The 23445-nt window shown below is 40.2% G+C and overlaps 1 protein-coding gene across 1 annotated transcript in view; it reads left to right on the forward strand.

The window, feature by feature from the left end:
* TMEM132C (transmembrane protein 132C) overlaps positions 1–23445 on the forward strand; it is a 382503-nt gene that overhangs the window by 120202 nt on the left and 238856 nt on the right. The window lies entirely within an intron of this gene.

Genomic DNA, 23445 nt, shown 5'->3' on the forward strand with positions numbered 1-23445 from the left:
ACAGATGAACGTAGCCAGCCACTTTGACCGGCGGGAAGCTAAACGCAGCACAGCTTCCATGCCACTTTTTGTTTACATGGAGCACGGACCAGAGAAATGGCAGTGCAGGATGCCAGGAGGGAACACGGTGGTAAATAAATGTTTATTTTTTCAACCAACCCCAATGGGTTTTTTACGCTCTCTGACGACCCCTTTAAGAGAAGTTCAGGTTATCAGCGCCATAGTAATGAACAGAAAATAGAAGGAAAAAATGTATGATCAGGAGATTAGAAAAAAATGGTATCTGGTTTTAACAAGTATAAAAGAATGCTGATATATTCCCTCTAATGACTAATGGTATCACGTGGAACAATATTATATTGATTTTACAAGGACATTGCCATTAAACTAGAGCAACCCCTTTACCTGAGGGTTTGCTTTGTTCCATTTTCATTAAAAAAGAAGTTGTGATGAGACAATTGAAGAATTATTGTCACAGCCCTATATTGCCATATAAAATGCATGAAAGTATAAAACTATCCATTATGAAGTAATTACAGTGGTGCCTATTGTGTCTGCTGTGTTATCTGAGCACATTGCCGCAATGTCTTGCTTGATATGCCTATTATACAGTGAAAAATTGGGATTAGCATTATGGCATTATGTCATATTTTATTTTATGTACAAAATAGATATAACATGTTTGCACTTAAAGAGGAACAAATACTCATCATAATTGTTTTGTTTTGTACAGTTTGTTTTCTATTCAACATCCTTAAATAATATAGTACTACATTAACAGACACAGGCCTCGCAGAAAATGGGCAACTATTTCAGTCAAAATATATACATGGGCGTAACTAGGCTGGGCCCTATAGCAGATTTCTGAATTAGGCCCCCCTTAAAGAAAACCTACCATGAGGAATATCCCATCAGAAGTAGATCTATTGCAAGATTCTTCCTGCCTGTCCCTGCCCTAATCCGTTATTTAGTAAACCTAATAACTAACCTAACTTGTTAAAAACTTTATTTTAGTATTATGTTAATTAACTGCATAGGCTACTGGGGTGCATATAAACACATATGTACAGAACACAGACATACATTATATACACACCCAATATCACAAATGCTGGGGCCCCCTCACAAGGTGGGTCCCATAGCGGCTCCTATAGCTGCTACCACTGTAGTTAAGCCCCTGTATATACATATATAACTTTAAACCCACTTGTATAACATGTTGTGGTTTACCTTCTTGCAGTGAACTGTAATCCATGAAGACATGCACTATATATTGTTACATCTCTAAAGTTGTCCATTAGCTACAGGTTCTTTAAGTCCATTAGGTTGCTTGTTGTGTCATGATGGATCTATGAATTTTCGTAGTTTTTTTTTGTAGACCAAGTGAACACTTTGAGCTAAAAACCATTTGGTGAATGCTTTTAATGCTACATGTACATGAATATAGTTTTTATTATATTCTCTCTGTTGATACAGTGGATAGCGCAGGGAAATATACATTTTACGGGTTCATGCACATGTCGACCCACATGGAGAGACTTCACACTCTGATGCCAAACAGGTCACAAATAACAGACTTTGGAGTTTAAGCACAGAGTTTAACACAAGTGCATGTATTCTAAAAAGACAAATGCCTACAGGGAATTTGGGAATTTAGGTAGATGGTCAAAATAGTCACCGGAATGTCAGCATCCAAGATATCTCCATGGACATTGTCCGGAGCACAACACTGCCTCACAAGCAAAAACTGAGCAGAAAAGCAGACCCTTTCAGGTTCAAGTTCGGTTTGTGTCTGGGTTTAGGCATTGCCACTATTGTGTCAACACTAGACTGGAACCAGAACTTCTTGCTAAAGTTCGGTTCCCCGAGTCCACTCATCCACACTCATAAAGGCTAGCCTTCAATTCCAATATGCTTTAATCTGTCAGTGCTTATATGTTTATCATTCCTTGGACTGCTTTAGGTAACTTATGCACACTTTGGTCATTCCACAAACTTACTATTTTGAAGGTACTCTGACTAGAGATGAGCGAGCACTAAAATGCTCGGGTGCTCGTTATTCGAGACAAACTTTTCCCGATGCTCGAGTGCTCGTCTTGAATAACGAACCCCATTGAAGTCAATGGGAGACTCGAGCATTTTTCAAGGGGACCAAGGATCTGCACAGGGAAGCTTGGCCAAACACCTGGAAACCTCAGAAAATGATGGAAACACCATGGAAATGGACAGGAAACAGCAGGGGCAGCATGCATGGATGCCTCTGAGGCTGCTTAATTGCACCATTATGCCAAAATTATGGGCAACAGCATGACCATGACAGAGTGACCGAATGAGGCTAGATAGCATCTAAAACATCCAATAATTGACCCTGACACTATAGGGGACGGCATGCAGAGGCAGCGGCAGGCTAGATTGTGGCATGGCGACATACCCCAAATGGACTCAGGCTTCAAACCAATTTAAAAAATTCCTTTTGACGAGGATAACGTGTAGCACTGTATGTATCAGTATTTTGCCTGGTTAAGGTGGCAGAGAGGAACCAAAGGAGGTGAGCAAGTAGCGCTGAAATGATTTCCTATGTGGACAAAAGGTTGATGGTATATTTAGTTGATAACACAGCATGGTGGCGACATAGTGACTAAGTTCCATAACGAATTTGGTGAAACAACCGAAAAATGAGCCTGACACCGCTCGTTTGATAAGGGGACGACATGTGGAGGCAGCCATGGAGACGACTTCCATGATTAAGAGTGACAGTATGGGGCATCCATATTGCCCTGCTATGATTGAAACTTCAGGTCTCCAGCATGGCGGCAACAGATGCGGCGAGTTCCATTATGTATCTGGTGAAACACCTGAAAATTCTGCCTGACACAGCTCGTTTGATAAGGGGATGATGTGCTGTATTTCCTCTCGTGCTCCAGCGTCTGGGGTATAGTCAGTTGAAAGTTGCGCATGGAGACATTGGTGGACGCTGTGGAGGATCATGGAGGGGAAATGGACAGGAAACAGCAGGGGCCGTATGCATGGATGCCTCTGAGGCTGCCTAATCTTGGGATGGAGCTGGCGGTCCACTGCCAGGCGAGCTTTCGCCTGTCCAAGCTCCTGTCACTCGGCTCCTCCCCACCCAAAATGGGCTTGGGGGCCAGAAGTGTTTACTTTGAAAAAATTATAATTTTCAAAGCAGACGGGGTCGTTTGAATATTTCATCTAGGAATAATGGAATAGCATAGCGGTTCTATTTTAAAATGTTTTTTTCGGAAATGGTTCCATGATTAAGAGAGACAGTTTGGGGCATCCATATTGCGTTCACCCGGCCTATCAACCCAGCTTGGGTCTGTCACCTCATCATCCTCCGATCCCTCAGTCTGCTCCCCCCTCGGACTTCCTGCCCTGACAACAACTTCACCACTGTCTGACAACCGTGTCTCCTCATCGTCCGACACCTCTTTACACACTTCTTCCACTATGTCAACAATGTTATCATCACCCACAGACTGCGACCGGTGGAAAACCTGGGCATTGGGAAAGAGCTCAGCAGCAACTGGACAAGTGGTTTGTGACTCTGGGAAGGATCCAGGAAACAGTTCCTCAGAGTATGCCGGTTCAAATGCCAAATTTTCCTGGGAGGGGCAGACTGGGGAGAAGGAGGTTGAGTTGGAGGAGTGCTGATTTCGGTGACATGGGTGGACTGCATGGAAGACTGACTGGTAGACAAATGGCTAGAAGCATTGTCTGCAATCCACGACATCACCTGTTCGCAATGTTCTGGCCTCAACAGTGCTCTACCACGAGTCCCAGTAACTTGAGACATGAACCTAGGGAGTGTAGCTCTGCGGCGTTCCCCAGCTCCCTCATCAGCAGGTGGTGTCTCACCCCGCCCAGGACCACGGCCTCTGACCCCTGCAGTAGTTGGACGCCCACACCCACGCCCACATCCTCTACCCCTACCCCTAGCCCTTGGGTTCAACATTTTAAAAATTAAAGTGTAAACTGTAAATTTTTTTGTGGTTTTTTGTGTGTTTTTTTTGTGTTTTTTGTGTTTTTTTTTGTTTTTTTAACAAAACAATCAGAAGAAATCACACAACAACCACATGATGATGATTGCTATGGCAAGTTTCTAACCTACACTGACAGCACTCAACAGGATTTTGTGCTGTGCCTGTGATGACTTTCAGTTTTGAAAAAAAAAATAAATTGGCAGACTGTGCCTATTTCAATAAAACCCCTGATAAATTGTCCCACTTAGGTGTTTGAGATGGATAAAATAAAATACATAACGCTTGTAATGATGGCTCGGGGATACAGGGACAACAAACCAGACAGTGAGCCCTAAGTCTGAGCCCCCCAATGCTGTCACCTGCCTACTTGCCTCCGGTATCCTATTGATACGGGACAACCACGAAGACGATCCCTTCCTAGGCCACAGTGCAGACAAAGAACACGACAAACAAACAATACACAAAGGTAGCGAAGTCAGGTAAACCGGGTCACAACGGAGAGAGCAATATATAAGCAGAATCAGAAAGCGAGAGCCGAGGTAAGTAACGAAAGCCAAAGTCAGAATGCCAGAGAAGTCAATATAAGAACAAAACGCTGAAAGGACTGGGGAGCTGAAAATACGAATATTACCAGCGCTGAGGAACCTGTGCTGGGAAGTAATATAGGTGACTGGGGAACCTCCCCTCAAGGTGACTGGAGGAGAGATCTGTCATTCACAGCAGGTTAACTGTTGCTAGACTGCAGGGAAAAGGGTGTGGTGCGACAATAAACCATGCAGCAATCTCAGTCCCAGTTCACACACAGGAACACTGAACAACCTCAACGCCTTCTAAGCCGCATACCGCGGACAGAAGACGATACAGGCAAAGACGTAACAGTACCCCCCCTTTTATGAGGGGCCACTGGACCCTCATTATTCCCACCTGGTTTAGAAGGATTTTGGCGGTGGTATATGTTGAGGAGACGTGGAGCATGGAGATCTTTACCAGAGACCCAGGTACGATGTTCCGGGCCATAACCCTTCCAATGGACCAGATATTGGACAGAGTTTTGTACCCTGCGGGAATCCAAAATCTTTTCTACCTCAAACTCTAGTTCACCTTGGACCACCACAGGAGCTGGTGGTTTAGTCACGGGTAACACGGGAGGGATATATTTTTTCAGAAGAGATTTGTGAAAAACATTATGAATGCGAAGAGAGCTAGGTAATTGTAACCTAAAAGAGACGGGATTAATAATTTCATTAATCGTGTATGGCCCAATGAATCGAGGAGCAAATTTCCCAGATGGCACTCTGAGACGCAAATTTCTAGTAGATAGCCACACTCGTTCCCCCACATTATATTCAGGACCAGGAGATCGTTTTTTATTAGCCTGACGCCGTTGGGTATCTTGGGCTTTCACCAGGTTCGACAGAACCCGTGCCCAGACTGAGCTCAGCCTTTGGAACGTTGCTTCAGCGGAAGGGTTAACAGACTCAATGTCTTGGCAGGACGAAAACTTTGGGTTGAACCCGTAATTACAAAAGAACGGCGACATTTTAGATGAGGTACTAACCCTGTTATTTAAGGCAAATTCGGCGAGCGGGAGGAAGGATCTCCATTTCTCCTGGTTATCGGAAATAAAGCATCTTAAGAACTGTTCAAGCGATTGGTTAAGTCTCTCTGTCTGCCCATTAGTCTCAGGATGGAAAGCGGAAGAAAACGAAAGAGAGATTCCCAATTGACCACAAAATTCTCTCCAGAATTTAGAGACAAACTGTACCCCCCGATCAGAGACAATATTTTCTGGTATACCATGAAGACGCAAAATATTGTTTATGAACAATGAGGCCAATAATTTAGCACTGGGTAATTTCCTGAGGGGTACTAAATGACACATTTTCGAGAATCGGTCACAAACCACCCAAATGACAGTTTTCCCTTGAGAGACAGGTAAGTCAGTTATGAAGTCCATGGAGATATGAGTCCAGGGTTTTTTAGGCAGAGGGAGAGGTTGGAGAAGTCCCTCTGGTACTCTTCTGGGCACCTTAGACCTGGCACATATATCACATGCTGCTACGAACTCCTGAACGTCACGTGACCACGAGGGCCACCAGTACAACCTTTCTAAGAGATACTTAGTGCCTGCAATACCAGGATGTCCGGCGAGCACAGAGCAATGGATCTCCTCCAAGACCCGGAGCCGAAGATTATGTGGCACAAACAATTTACCCATAGGAAGATTACTAGGCGCAAGATCTTGAGAGTTCGAGATAGCGGTGGCGAGGTCATGGTCAATAGCAGATAACACAATACCAGGCGATAGAATCTTATCTGGGACAACCTCTGGGGTATTGTCGTTACCAAAGCTACGTGATAGAGCATCAGCTTTGATATTCTTAGTGCCTGGACGGTAAGTAACAACAAAATTAAAACGAGTAAAGAAGAGTGCCCAGCGAGCTTGTCTGGGGGACAGTCGTTTAGCATTATCTAAGTATAACAGGTTTTTATGGTCAGTAATCACAGTTATGGGATGTTTAGCTCCTTCTAGGAAGTGTCTCCATTCCTCGAATGCCCATTTTATGGCCAAAAGCTCTCTGTTACCCACATCATAATTATGTTCGGCAGAGGAGAACTTCCTGGAGAAGAACGCTACAGGTTTTAGGTTAGTGAGAGCCTTTGATCCCTGAGATAACACTGCTCCCACCCCTACTTCGGATGCATCAACTTCAACTACAAAAGGGTGATTCAAATCAGGTTGAGTCAAAACTGGCGCGGTTACAAAACATCTTTTAAGCTGTGCAAATGCTTGCTCCGCCTCTGGAGTCCAATTGGTCAGATCAGCACCCTTTTTAGTGAGATCCGTCAACGGCTTAGCCACAACAGAAAAATTCTTAATAAATTTGCGGTAATAGTTGGCAAACCCTAAAAACCGCTGAAGGGCTTTAAGAGTGTTGGGACGTTCCCATTTCTCGATAGCCGTGACCTTGAGTGGATCCATACAAAAAGATTTAGGGGTGATGATATAACCCAAAAAAGTAATCTTTTGGACCCCAAACAGACACTTAGACAACTTAGCACATAAGGAATTCTTACGTAATCTAGAGAGAACATCCCTGACCTGTCGGATATGGGTTGACCAGTCAGGGGAAAAAATCAGAATATCATCCAGATAGACTACCACATATTGACCCAGGATATCACGAAAAATATCATTCACAAATTCTTGAAATACTGCTGGTGCATTACACAACCCGAAGGGCATCACACAATATTCAAAGTGTCCTTCGGGGGTATTAAAAGCAGTTTTCCACTCGTCCCCCTTTTTGATGCGAATCAGGTTGTAGGCCCCACGGAGGTCAATTTTGGAGAACCAGCGGGCACCCACCACCTGGTTAAGCAAATCAGGGATAAGAGGAAGAGGGTATTGGTTTTTGACAGTGATGTTATTCAGTTCACGGTAATCAATACAGGGTCTAAGTCCACCATCTTTTTTCCCAACAAAGAAAAAACCAGCCCCCATAGGGGAATTGGAGGATCGTATATGACCCTTTTGAAGGCTCTCTTGTATATACTCTCGCATAGCCTCTCTTTCTGGGGAAGACAAATTAAAAATCCTTCCCTTGGGATATTTAGACCCGGGAATGAGATCGATCCCACAGTCATAAGGCCTATGAGGAGGCAGGGACTCGGCAGTCTTTTTATCAAAAACATCAGAGAAATCAGAGATAAATTCAGGCAGAGTTTCTTCCTCTGACTGACATTTAGAGAGGAACAGCGTATTACAATGGGAGGAACACAGCGGATCCCATTTAACCAGTTCTCCAGTGGTCCAATTAAATACAGGATTGTGTACAGATAACCATGGAAACCCCAAAATGACATCAGCGGACAAGTTTTTTAAAACAAAAAACACTACCCGTTCGGTGTGGATAGCACCAACCTGCATGGTTATCTGTGGAGTTCTGAAACAAACTCTACCCCCCCTTAAAGGGGTAGAATCTGCCCCCACAACCAGGACAGGAGGATTCTGGTTAACCAACTCCAGCCCTAGGGCTGAAACAAAAGCAGAGTCAATAAAATTAGCAACGGACCCAGAATCAACCATAGCTTGTCCAGATATAGACTTATCATTAGCAAACAGAGACACTGGCAACAAAATTTTAGATACAGAGTCGGAAGATACCTGTGCGCCTGAGTGACACTCCCGATTATCACTCAGGCGCTGAAGTTTTCCGCCTGTGGCCTGGGTCTGGTAGGGCAGCCTCTCAGGAAGTGTCCAGATTCACCGCAGTAAAAGCAAAGACGATTCTTCTGGCGATGCTCTTTCCGGGTTTTGGCTCTCGCCGTGCCCAACTGCATAGGTTCTTGTTCAGATATAGGAGAGACAGAGTTTTTAGGAGAGAGTAAAGGTGACCCGGAGGAGTGACTCGCATCTACTCTATCTTTTCGTCTGTCCCGTAGGCGACGATCAATGCGGACTGCTAAGGCCATGGTTTGCTCCAGTGAGTTTGGATCAGGATGACCAATCCAGGCATCCTTTACAGGTTCTGACAGGCCTTTTCTGAAAAGGGCTTTCAAGGACGGTTCACACCAGTTCAAGGTTACGCAGTGTTTGCGGAATTCCATGCAGTATTCCTCCACAGAGCGGGTACCCTGCGAAAGAGACAGCAAACTGGACTCCGCAAGCCCAACATGATCGGGTTCTGAGTATATGGCCCCCAAGGATTGAAAAAAGCGTTCCAAAGAGGACCACTCCTCTGCGGCTGGAGGTAGTTTCAGGGCCCATGCCTGGGGATCCCCCTGGAGTAAGGAAATAACCACCCCCACCATTTGAGTTTGGGAGTATAACGGGTTAACCCGAAAATAAAGCAAACAGGATTCCCTGAAAGTCTCAAATTTCTCTCTATCACCTGAGAATCGATCCGGGAGTAACATTTTTACCTTGTTAATACTGGGGAGTGGAGGTTGCGGAGCAGCAGGAGACGTGGCAGGGGTCTCTGCTCTAAACTGAGTTAGAACATGGACCTGGTTAGCCAGATCAGCCACAATGCCTGCTAGGCCTTCCATGCGATGCACAAGATCCGGGATGGAGCTCATCCTGGCGGATCCGGAAGACGTAGCAAACTAAGGATTTTTAAAGGGCTGGTAATAATGTAATGATGGCTCGGGGATACAGGGACAACAAACCAGACAGTGAGCCCTAAGTCTGAGCCCCCCAATGCTGTCACCTGCCTACTTGCCTCCGGTATCCTATTGATACGGGACAACCACGAAGACGATCCCTTCCTAGGCCACAGTGCAGACAAAGAACACGACAAACAAACAATACACAAAGGTAGCGAAGTCAGGTAAACCGGGTCACAACGGAGAGAGCAATATATAAGCAGAATCAGAAAGCGAGAGCCGAGGTAAGTAACGAAAGCCAAAGTCAGAATGCCAGAGAAGTCAATATAAGAACAAAACGCTGAAAGGACTGGGGAGCTGAAAATACGAATATTACCAGCGCTGAGGAACCTGTGCTGGGAAGTAATATAGGTGACTGGGGAACCTCCCCTCAAGGTGACTGGAGGAGAGATCTGTCATTCACAGCAGGTTAACTGTTGCTAGACTGCAGGGAAAAGGGTGTGGTGCGACAATAAACCATGCAGCAATCTCAGTCCCAGTTCACACACAGGAACACTGAACAACCTCAACGCCTTCTAAGCCGCATACCGCGGACAGAAGACGATACAGGCAAAGACGTAACAACGCTATTGTAGCCCTAAGAAGGCCTGTTGGGTTCTTGTATTGCTAGTTTCTAACCTACACTGACAGCACACAACTGGATTTTGTGCTGTGCCTGTGACTTTAAGTTTTGAAAAAAAAATAAAAAAATCGTCAGACTGTGCCTAATTCAATCAAACCCCTAATAAATTGTCCCACTTAGGTGTTTGAGATGGATATGTGTGTCACTAAGAGCTAAATAGAACGTTCGCAAGTCTCCCTGCAAATTCGTCACAATATGGTACTAGCTGCAGTACTAGTGCCAGCAAGGCCAGCCACAAGCAAAGAAAAAAAGAAATTCTAGCCCTAACAAGGGCTGTTGGGCTCTTGTAGACTCACTCCTGCCTAACAGTAAGCTAATAGAACAGCCTAACGCTATCCCTGACAGCAGCTCTCTCCCTAACGGCATCCAGACAGAGAATGATGCGAGCAGCGCGGGCAGGGGCTAGTCTATTCTTCTAGCCATCACAGCATTAACAATGAAATCTACATCTGTTAGTAGTTGTAATGTTATGGCTGATCAATGGCTGCATTTAGTATTTTATAAATCATATATTTTAATCTTGTCCTACCAAGTTCCATCCATGACATTAGTTTCCTTCTCTAGAAAGGTTAATCACTGTTAGGAGATGACAATTGAGTCCACATTGCCACTCTTCAGAAATATGTACCATACCATTATTCCCTCAACTGACTTGCCGTAGAGAAGCCAAGAACAGCAATAGAGGCATGTATGCTTGACTACTGCTCCACATATTTCCAGAGATGCAGTAGAACACTCTAACAAAGGTCTGGGGTCTTCAAAGTAGTTCTGATTCCTCTGATCAGACAATTATCAACCTTAATTTAGATAGAGGTTAATTTTAACCTTGAGAAGAAATGCTCATTCTTGATACAACTAGATTTTTAAAGGAACTCTTCATGATTTCGAGTACAGTTATTCTAATATTAGGCCTTTAGAGGCAGCAATGGACGCCTGAACCATTTTCTACATTTCATTGTGGTCATTTAAAAAATGTTATAAAAAGTAAGTGTGAAGATGTTTCTTCGCTGTCATACACCTTACTACGCCTCCATTATATATAATAGTTGCTGCTATATGTCCTTAGTCTTGTACCAAGAGAACTTCATTAATGTGGTTATTCTCTCCTTTAAAATATTGTATTAATAGAAAAAAACATAATTGTACAACTTACTTTTTTTATAATACTGACATTCGGTTCCCTGCCAAATACCCCATTTAATTAGGTGGTAGTAATTTGACTTTTCGCTGTGAAGGAATATCTTGTTAACGTCTTAAAGTCTTAATGAGATTCCTTTACATACGTTGTAAGTTCTGAGAAATGTAAATAGGGTGTATCTGCTGCAGAGTATAAATCTAATGGGAACTGCATTAGTTAAAATGATTTCTCCTTCTCTTAAGCAAAACTTGTCCCATAGGATTACAGCAGTTAAGTGTTTAGAACTCAGAGCACTGAGAATTAGACTAATGGGCAATGATTTGGAGCAAATGAGGCCTTAGAGATGTAAAACATTCATACAGTTCACAAATGATTAAAAAAAACTATTATATTTACCAATGCATGAGTGCATGTCATATACAGAAGGGAAAACTTGAAAAATTAACCGAAAACCTTTGCAAGTTACAGAGATAAGAAATAGACTTATTTATAATTACGGTACTTGATGATGATGTCATTCTTTTAGTATTATCATTATACAAATTAATGTTGAACTTGAACTTATGGAGATGATTTGTTAATATTTTTATTGTTACTGTATAGTCATAATCCTGAAAATATTTCTGTTATTTACTTATAGCATTTTACTTTGTCTTTCTTAAACTCCCACATCATAGATAAGACAAGATAATCCCATATAATAAAAGCTAAGCCAGAAAGCTGTAATGGAGACTTGGATTGTAGTGTGTTGCCACATTCCCTTTATGCTGTATATATGCTTTTCTTGTAGGAATTCAGCAGTGAGCCTCTATTATAAAAGGTTCCATTAAAAAAATGGTAATACTATCAGAAAATTGTAGTACGCTAATGTTTGTAATACTGGGGGGAGTTTAGTCACAAGGCAACATTGCAACTGCCAGGTAAACCAATTCAAGACAATAGAATGCAAAAGCAAGAAAAGATAATGTATAAACATGAAGATGACAAAAAAAACACTATATACAAAAAAACCCACAATAGAAAGAAAGTTCATCATAAAAATAAATTCTACTTTAATTGTTAGAAGTTGTTTTACCATTTTTTATTTTTGGGATCTACCCAGTGAGTGATAGCATTCTTTCCTAGTCGATTATACATATTTTATTAAATATTCATGCAGGATTGTTTTTATTACTAAATTATTATCATTGTTATTATTAGATTATAATAATATAAATATCAGCTGTTTTAAAGAGTCACTCTGATAATAGTTTTTATTTCACAAATCAATAGCTTGTGCCAATTACTTTAATTTCTTGCAGTTTCTTTGCAATCCTCTTCAGTTTAGCCTGTTCCTGCAGTTGTTGTCTATCCTGTACTATTATCTCTGTGAAACTGTATTTAGTTTATACAAGGAATTGGACTGGAGTAATTGCCAAAGGGTCCTGCTCACACTTGAGGTAGGGAAGGGCACCTGATGCTGCTTTGTGTAGCTAGCGTGAGAACCTTGTGTATGCAGCTTTGTTAATGCATAAGTCTTGGGCTAAGAATAATTAGTTAGAAGGGCTCCTTTGCTCCCTATCAGTCCTGCCATCCTAATCTGTTTTTCTGCATAACTTCCCTCTTTGTCTCTACGCACCTATCATTGATGCTTTACTCCAAGCCTAGGGAAAGGAGTGAAGGTATCATGGGTACTATGACCAGCATGTAATTGACTCAGCTCAGGGAAAAGACAAGTAGATCTCTTCCTACTTCACTGCTGCTGAGGAAGATTTCTGACAAGTAGCTTTTTAAAAGAAATATGCCAGAACACAGGGAAAAAGTTGAGCAGCATAATATAGTCATCATACTTTTTGTTTTGAAAGGTGGAATCATACATGACATATTGGTGAAAAGCATTTTCTTTATTCACTTGAAAATTGGCCTATCAGTATGTTTTTAATGTATGAGACTGAATTGTTTTGCTATGAAGGAGAAGCATCTTCCTCAAGTAGGACCATGGTGCTAGACAATGAAACAATGGTAATATATGTGTCTCCCTTGACTTGCCTGGGAAAATTACAGCTCCATAACAGAAAATCTGCCACAATAAAATAGATAAATGTCAGTTCTTGTAGATCTACCATGTTGACAAATCTTTTGCTGCTCTAATTTCTACTATTTTAACAAAGTTGCTTTGTATGTTATATTAGCTAACCAGCTTGCTGGTTCACAACATGGTACTTTGTAATGTGCAGCTCGCTGTTCACAGCTAAAATGGGTAGGGGAAAATTGTAGGCAAAAATCCACAGTGAGATGTATGCGGCGGCCTATTATAGCTGAGAGAAAAGCATAGATTACTTTATTTAATAAACCTTTTTTTCCCTTACATATTTATATGGTAATTTTCACCTCACACCTTGTACTTGATGGTTTGCTTTTTAATATGTAAATTACAGTATATATTCATCATTATATTGAAATTTTGCAACCTAGCAACCTGTGAGTTCCCAGTACATTCAATGTGTGGAGAAAGCACACAACCAAATTAGCTTTTCAAGGCACCATTTGTTTGTTTTGGAGCTTTATCATTTCAAAAAAAGGAATATTTGAAAAGTGTTTGCAAAAAAAAGCCAACTGTGCTATCTAAATTATGCATATAAATGCGCCACTCTATATTTAATTCAAAAATTTGAAAGGAATGAATGTGCTGTATGGCCTGTTTTTTATTTTCTAGTAGTTTCTGAATGAAAACTATTTAAAAGGTTGAGAGCATTTTCCTTATTCTATGAAAAGGACAAGATTGTTCTACTGACTAATAAAAGGTTAGGCAATCATAATATATTTTATATATTTCTACTAGCTATTCCAACTGAGTCTGATGTTTGGATTGTAACAATCCAGAATGTTGTGACATAAGTAACTCAACATGATGTATTGCACATTTATTAAGCATGTAAAATATAGCTATTTGTAAATGTCTACTCCATTTTTTACAACTTTTTACAACTTTGAAGCAACAACTGAACCATGGTTGTTAATCCTGTATGGAGAGGACTCACAGACTAAGGTCCCTCTGTACAGGGGAGGTGTCACTATAACTAAAATATTTTTACTTTTGTATTTAAATTTTATTAAAATAAACATGTTGCCACTTTGTGACAAATAAGTGGCTTTTTTTTAATGTAAATTTTTATTCAGAATTTTTCCCAAACATACATACAGTCGAGAAGTAATACATTTACAATGTTTCTTTTTCCTATATTCTAAATATATATGCATTTCTATATATTAGATGTTTACATATTGGGTAGTTAGTTTTGTTAGTTAATGCTTATTTATCTTCTAATTCTTCTCGGGTTTCACCCAGGCTGAACTTTTGTGCACTCAGTCAACAAGGTTTATCATCAAGGGTATAGGGCAGTGCCATCTCTGTGGGCACCCAGGCCTGTCACCCCAGCACAGAGTTTTCCAGAAACTTCCTGCAGGAAGAGGAAGTAGGTGTACATAGGGCTAAATTATCATTGGAGCTTCTGCCCACAATTTTTCTTTCTCAAAAGGATCCTGGAGCAAAGCTACATTGATTATCTGAATATCCCCTCCTTCATTTACTGGTATTGGTCCTCAATACCAATATTGGTCCTCAATATGCCAATACGATTGAAAGCTGTGGAAGAGCAGTGAGCAATAATTTGCTGATTAAATTACCCTGTTGGCACTTTGTGATAAATAAGTGGGTTTTTGGCTGTAGTTTGGGCACTCGGCCTCTAAAAGGTTCGCCATCACTGGTATAGGGAATACCAATACGTCTTGGTACAGGCCCTTTAAAATGAATACATAATTGTAGTACAAATCCTACTAGCGCTACACAGTTGTTAAATTATTCATTTCATTTCTTAAAGGAAAAATTGAGGAATGGCAAAATATATGAAAATTTGGTTCTCAGAAGTTTATTGAAACTTGTCAGAATATGGCAATATGGAAAAATAAATTCTAAATATTTTAATTTTCTTTTGTTTCTGGGGACTGCTTGTTTACTATACCTCTGTTGTTACCTATGCTCTTGTATTATCAACATACTCTTATATATACCACTTGAGCATCCACCCAATGAGCAAACAAAAGAGTAGTTATAACATCTGTAACTTATGTCCAATATGGATATAATCTTGTAATCACATGCTAGCAAATATTAAAGAGGTTGTCTGTAGGTTAAAAAACATGGCCGCTTACCTTCAAAAACAGCACCACCCTGACCATGTTTTGTGCTGGTAGAGCAGATGTATGTAGATGAATGGAGCTTAGTTGCATTGTCATGCACTACCCGTGATAAGGAGAGGAGTTGTGTCTGGAAGAAAGCAGCCACGCTTTCCCACCTCTTTAAAAGCACTCAATTTTAACAAAATATGAGACATTTCTACAAAAGCAGGCGAAGATATCAGTTTTTCTTTTCATTCTACATGTTACCAGATTTTCGGCATGCCATCTCCGGGTTGAGGCATACACCACCTCTCCCAAGAAAGCATGGATAATGCATTTATAGAAATGTGAGATCACCTTATGCTTGCATACTGAACCCACTTTTCTCCCTATCCATAGAATAAGAGTAAAGAATCTTAAAAACCTCAGTAAAACCTACCAAATTGAGCAATAAGCTTTTCAAAGTGACTGGATCCAATAACCGCTATCCGGTATGGATCTCAGTTCCTCAAAGTAGAAATGATCCCAAATTAGGGTACAAGAAAAAAAAACCTTAATATGCACATTTTTGAAATTTTGAAAGCACCCCAACTCTTATCAGTAGCATATCTTCTATAATTATTGTGGGAAAGTTCCCCACTTTCGAGAAGTGTGAAAATAAAATCCCTTTCTCCAACACTTAACTTTATTTATCTATCAAAAGCACTATTCCTCATTGTGCAATCTGTGCAGTAAAAATATATCCCAAAAAATATTGTACACCTGAACCCCCTTTCTCTATAGTGCAGTATCCTTAATAATAATAATCTTTATTTATATAGCACCATCAAATTCCGCAACACTTTACAAATCATAGGAGACATATACAAATATAATATTACATTACAGAGTAATAACTGTCATATGGAACATTAAACTTCAACATCCGTCAACACTTCCACCTGTCTCAATGAGGTATTCTTTTTTAACCACTTCTCAGTCTGTCTAAATTCCTTCTTTTTCCAATTTCTTTCTGAAAAGTAGATCCCACGTACAAATTACTTCAGCGAATCCCAAACCAATATAGGGTTACAACACCACAAATTAACAAAAAATCCTGTATCAACCATGACATCCTTCCCACGCTGTCCAGAATTGAAAGCCAATGAAGATTGAGTCTAAAGAGTTTCCTCCTAGCCACTAACAGGTTGATTTCCATATTAATCTGAACAGAAATGGGAGCATGGTCGGAAATTACAATGGATTCGTATTATATCCCAAAGAGCTATCATTAACAAGACAGAGATCATTTCTAGACAGTGTGGAATGACTGAAGCAAGAGAATGTGGTTTTATCAAAATACTTAGTAGGCCAAACATCCCTCAAATTCCAATTTTTCCCAAAAATTTTAAAACTTGGGGAACCTCCCCCAGTCTGTAGAGAATGGTGTCTCAAATCTCATCATCAAGAACCATGTGAAAATCCCCAAAAGCCAAAACTGGACAATCCGGCTTGTCACTTAATTAAAAGATAAAGAAAGTGAAACTTTAAGGAAAATAAAGGGAAAAGGCAAAATTGAATGATGAATCTCCTATGTTTATTAACCAAATGGAATAATACAATTTATCCACTTTACTATGGATTAAAACCGAGACGCCCCTGTAAAATGAGGATTTGTTTCTAAGGAAAACAAATAAAAGCCTATTTCCTGTCTAACCAACAAGATGTTTTGGGGTTAAATGGGTCTCAACCAAACAAATAATTCCAGGAAGATGGCTACTCAGTATATCATTCTCCATACAATGTTTCCTTTGAAAAGAAAAAAAAACAGAAAAACATAATACAACTATCATATTGTGTCATTTGCATCACATAGCGAAAGCTATAAATAGGGCACCTTAGAAAATGACACAACTATGTTTTGTTGTCAGTTGTACTACCTTTGGAATTTTTCCCAAAGCACATTACATGAACTAGGAAGTAAAGCAGATAACAAGCCCTTATATGTCTCTTTAAAAAAATAAAAAATGATAAGCGTTGTAAGGAGTAAAAATGCACAAAAATTAAAGAGAGCATCTGTGGAGACGTAATGAGAACTGTTGCTTGTTGTCTACTAAAAAGGGTCTTACTTGTCTACTGTGAAACTGATCACTGGTATACCTTACACGCAGACATTTTCATTCCTGCAAGTTTATTTCAAACAACAAAAGATTGAAAGGAAAATTCTTATCTGAACTGAAACAGTAATAAATCATGAAAACAGCTCCAAGAAAGGGAGGTTGTCACTGCTATGTGGATGTCAATGGTACAAATTGAAGATATGAAAACTCCATGGAAGTTGTTCATGAAAAGTTTAGATTTGTATGAGTTAATTTAACATTTATGCCAGTATCTACCTCTGTCAGCAGAATGCAGCTTTGGATGCGTTCACATTTCTTAGTGTGAGCTGTGTACAGCTAGTACATCGCAGGTTATATTCCGGGCTAACTTCACATTTTCTGCTCTGGTGATTCTTCTGTATCCCTGTTAACCAATATTGGCTTTTGTATATTGACTATCCCTTTGTGCTCTGATTTTGTGCCTTTTCTGCCATCTCTTCTGTGACCCAGACCTCTGACCAGGCATTATTGTGTTTTCCATTCGTCTATCTTATTTTATTCCTGCACAGTGACTTAGAGAGGAATTGTTTTCAGGGTAGTCCTGTATAACGTAGGAAAGACAGGCAGCAGTTTGGGGGACTCAGTTTAGGGCTCCCTCTACTGCCTCTCTTCCTTAGTCTCGGTTCCCATTACATTTAATATCTACAACCTTACACATAGGAAATAAATACCGGTATGTGTGTTTTACCCATTACCCTAAAACTCAGGAGGTAATCAGGATTATCCAAATTAAAATTTATGTATAGGGGAACTCATAAATATATTAACCCCTTCCCGACATTTGACATAATAGTACTGCATCGCGGGAGGTGCGTTCACGCAAAATACAGTACAATTACGTCATACTTCTGGCCCCGGCTCCGTTCAGGATCTTCCGCGCAGCATGCTCAGTGTGTTGCATTACACAGTGTAATACATTACATTGTGTAATGTGAAGAAGAGCTTGAACAAGCGATCGGTGGAAAAAGTAAAAGTAAATTAAAAAAGTTAAAAACATTAAATAAAAACATTTTTTAATAAAAAGAATTAATTAAATAAAGTTAAAGTCCCCTAAACACAAATAGTCCCTATACACATGCAATAAAGTGAAAAAAACACAAAATCGTCAAACGCCGTAAAAACGAAATCCGAAAAACACGCCAAAAACGTACATTTTTCATAAAATCTCTCCACAAAAATGTTCTAAAAAGTGATCACAAAAAGTTATGTGCGCCAAACTGGTACCCCTGAAAAGAACAACTTAACACGTAAAAAGCCCTAAACTAGCTCTGTAAACCAAAAAATATTAAAGTTAAGTCTCCGAAAAGATGGTGATGCAAAAACAAATGAGATTTCCTCTATATTAGTTTTTATCCAGTTAAATTGTAAAAATAAATGAAAAACTATATAAATGAGGTATCACCGTAATCATAGTGATCTGTAGAATAAAGATAATATTGTATTTTTAGTGTACGTGTACCATCCACAAATATACGAAACGAAAATAAACCAAAATTGACAATTTTCTTTTCCTCCATACATTCAAGAGTTAATAAAATCTCAGCAATAAGCTAATGACTCACTAAAATGAAGTATTTGTAAAGTGCATCTCATGTTGCAAAAAATAAGCCCTTATATGTCCAAGTTGCCAAAAAAAATAAAGATTGTACAGCCAATAAAAAGGGTCAATGCATAATCTGTTCTGAATGGCGCAGCTTCCCTTTGATGCCCTGGCGTGTGCCCATACAGCAGGTTACCACCACATATGGGGTATTTTTATACGCGGGAGGGATTGGGTATCAAATTTTGTGGAGCGTTTTGGTATTTTATCCACTGAAAATTTGTACATTTTTTGAAAAACACATTCATTTAGCCCAAAAAATGTTACTTTCAAAATTGCATCCGATTTTGTTTTAACCCCTGTAAAACAAGGGCTGCGCGCCCTTGTGCGAATCCCCTGCAGGCCTATGGGTGCGCGGCCGTAGCTCCAAGGCCGGCGCTACTGCGCAAGCGCAGAACGCCGATACTCGGACGAGGTCGCGCAGCTACGAGGAGCTGCGCGCCGAAGATTACCTGGTAGGCAGAGGAACGAGGCTACTGGGGCGTGGAGTAGCCGTGACTAGTAGCCTCATGTCCGGCTACTCCACGCCCCAATAGCCGCTTAAAAAAATTAGCATATAAAGTCATTAAAGTTTACAAAAGGATAGCCGGGACGTAAGGATTAGCCCAAAAAGGGCTATCCTTATGTCTCATTCAACCACCTACCACCCGTTCTACCTTTATAGGTAGAATCGTGGTGGTAGGTCCCCTTTAACCTATTCCTTATACCCCATTACAGACTTTGTAACCCAATGCTGAAAATTTACTCTGAACCCAATGTTTGACCTTGTATCCTGATCCTGAGTCTGTACCGTTATATATGCCTGTCCCCTGATATTCTTGTGTCTACCTAGTTTTCCACCTTTACATAATGGGCTCCATCCGGAAGTATTAAAAAATATCAAAAGTAGTAAAATCCTTCATACATTCCTAGCTTCAAGGGGTATACCTATTAGATGTATTGCTTAGTTACCTCTGAGTCTCACATCTGTCACATCAAACCCCTACATGAAGCTGTGCCCCAGATGGCAATACTGCTATAAGAATGCATGTATTCCCTCTGCAAAGAATTGAGGATAAATGTCTGATTGCCGATAGTCCAAATGCTCTTCACATGTGTTCAGGAGATCATCCCTCTGAGTTTCTGAGTCCTCACTGTGAAGCAAGTGCTGGCACATGCATAATCAAACTCAACACCTTTGGCTTGTTAGCGGCTATATGAAAATTTGTGGCCAACCAGTGACCTCAACTGTCACAGAGGAATGCTAACACTCTAATCCTACAGCAAACAGCTAATTACCTTGTAACTTGCTTTGTCTTTCCCATGTTCTTGCCAGAGTATAAATGGAAAATCCCTTTAAAATACTATTGACTAATAAAAAGGCCATAACCTTGTGCATTGACATAAGCCATATCTATTTCGGAGTATTTGTAGAAATGATCTAATTGATCCTGAGCTGAAATATTATTGTTATCTGCCATTTGAAGCCATCAAACTATTTAGAATAGAATTACTTATAGAATTGTATGGAAAAAAAATCACATCTCGTTTTGTTACTTAAGGGAAAAGTTTTAAAGAGGAACATGAAAGAAAGTTCAAGGCAAGACATCCCTCATGCACTGCTTGAGGTGTTTTATGTCTGCAGCTCTTCTGTTCTATCGTGACCTGTACATTGTTGTCTCACAGCAGTCATAGACTTGGGAGACCAAACCTATTTTTAATTCTTTAGACCAAAGGATGTAGGCTAAGATTTAAGGGTATTTGTAATATGGAAATAAAAGTGGGGTCACAGTCCTTTGTCCTACTTGGTTTTATTTTCTAGCAGTGGGTGTGGGCACATAAGCTTCCTTGAAGTATGGATTTGTACTGAATGCAGTGGTTACGTATCCTTTTGTATTGCTGCATATATCCTGCATATAAAAACAGTCTAACACTGAATTTGTTAAAGGAAATCTACCATCAAAATCCATCATGATAAACCACTACTTAATCATATATCCAGGCATCCCATTTACAGCAACCAAGTGGGAATTTAGGCCATCACTGGCTCTCACACAAGGAAATCTATCAGCAAAATCCATCATGATAAAACAGGGCCCCATTACGTATAGATCCAGGCACTGTGACTGTGGTAATATTCTTATACTTGTTATTCATGGCCTCCTTCCTTCTAAAATCAACGACCTCTGGGGTATGTCTGGCTTACCCCCTGACACAGAGGGATGGGTGAATTGCTCCTTTACAGTTAAACAGTCAGTGAAGCTACAACCCGGGGGAGATCTGGTACCAGCCGCTAGAGCCACTGGCTTGGCAGTTTTTATAAGTTGATTTTAGATGAAGGCAGGACATGGATAACACATATAAGAAGATTACCACCGTTTCAAAGATTACCAAAGATTCAGAGAGAAATCAGGTTTTCCTTCTCATTCTATCAATTATAGTGTCCTCGTTAGGACACAAGTTGTCATCTAAATCCTTGTTTCTTTCATTGTTAATTGATTTTCATTTTCCTGTTTGCTCTTTCATATATAAAATGGATTTTAATAGAAAAGCAAAAAAAGGTGTCAAAATAAGCTAAAGTTGACCACACAGCCGTATGTCTTTCAGTCAGACAAATCATGGATAGTCTAATGCTGTTTATGTTTGATAAAGACCACCTATATGGTCGAAACGTTGCACCATAGCTCTGATAAATAAAGGAAGACTTTTGATTTAATACTTCATCCTGGAGTGCGGCTGATATTTTCTGATTAACTACAATTGGATTCTGACAACTAGGATCAACATCTGGCGTGCACTAATTTTTGGCTGACTGGATGCTGCTCCACACATGAATTTACATAGATTGTGGTGCAAGGGGTAAATGAATTGGTACAGGGCCCAAAAAGGTTCTGAACTGTCTCCACATTCATGAAGGGGAATTAAAACCTGGTAAACCAACTTTTAGCTCCTCTATTTGAAAGCCAAAAATTGCACCAAAAAAGTTTTGGAAACCTAGAAACACAGGAGAATTACTAAGCTGCACCTACATTGAGCAACCACAAAAAAAAAAGCGTAAATGTTGTAAAAGGAGCAATATTGGAGACTTTAGAAAAGACAGTGTCAGTGGAATACATAGAGCGGAAACCAGATTGCAGGGTGTCAAGGAGGGAGTTAGCTGAGAGATAGCGGGTTAGTCGAGAATAGACCAGGCGTTCCAGGAGTTTGGAGATGAAAGGGAGGTTAGAAACTGGTCTGTAGTTAGTAGCATTGGATGGGTCCAGGGAAGGTTTCTTCAGTAAAGGGGTGACTACAGCATGCTTGAAAGAAGAGGGGACAGCAGCAAAGAGAGAGATTTTCCATAAACTGTTTTGAAGCTCATGAACAGAAGAATATCTGTCATCAATTCTGAACATAACTTCCAATAGTTGTAGGGCTACCTTTATCAAGTAAAAATAAATACCAGGGGCAACTACCATTATTAACCATATAAAGCCAACAAAATCCTCAACCAAATTTGCCCGCAGATAACTCAATTTTCCATCACAGACTACTACTGAGTAGTATATGTTCATAATGTAAAACATTAAAAGTGGTCGAAGTGATTGAATTTACTACGTTTCCTGTCTACAGATAATCATTTTTATAAGATTGTGGAGAATGTGTAACTGGCGTGTAGCCATACTAGGTCATTACTGCCTGTAGTCTATTACCATCAGGGCTCCTTCTGATTCTGAAGTATTTTAACACCACTCTGACAACAAAATACCAGTGTGTGATTCATTAGTACAATCTATTTAATTGAGAAGGGGTCTACTTATTAATCAAGTGCTTCATTCAGTTTAATAGCCCGGCTTCACAGGATTACTAATACACCACATGGCTCCTCATCAGAGAAAAAGATGTCTGTCTGGCATTTAAGCAAAGTTTAGAATTTTACAATTTTACATTTACAATATACTTTTTTTGGGAATCGTTGTAGTTTTCGTTTCTATCTTCTACAAAGTCTTATCTATTTGGTGTGGAATTCTTCTTTTTCAAGGACCTTTAAAACAATGCATTCATTTGATCCATTTAAAAGAATCACAGACAGCATACAGAGCTGGGTTGTGTCTTTTCCACAATTTTATGACTTTCTTATAATCATGACACATTGATCTGCCTGCTTTTTCACCAAAGTATTTGCAAAAAATTCTAATACCAATAGAGAACAAAATATAGCTTTCAAGTAAGGTTATTCAATAGGATACGATGAAGTACAAGTCTTTTTCTAAAATTAGATCTGATAGTGCTCAGGTGTTCTGAGATGAGGCGCTGTGGGGGTCATCACTTTGTTCAAATATGTGTCAATCGGGTTAGTACTTCTCTGTGAAGTGTCCATGGTTTAAAGATTATGATTAGAGATGAGCGAGCACTAAAATGCTCGGGTACTCGTTATTCGAGACGAACTTTTCCCGATGCTCGAGTGCTCGTTTCGAGTAACGAGCCCCATTGAAGTCAATGGGAGACTCGAGCATTTTTCAGGGGGACCAAGGCTCTGCACAGGGAAGCTTGGCCAAACACCTGGGAACCTCAGAAAAGCATGGAAACACCACGGAAATGGACAGGAAACAGCAGGGGCAGCATGCATGGATGCCTCTGAGGCTGCTTAAATGCACCAT

The sequence above is a fragment of the Engystomops pustulosus genome, chromosome 1, assembly GCF_040894005.1.
Source record: "Engystomops pustulosus chromosome 1, aEngPut4.maternal, whole genome shotgun sequence".
Lineage (NCBI taxonomy): Eukaryota > Metazoa > Chordata > Amphibia > Anura > Leptodactylidae > Engystomops > Engystomops pustulosus.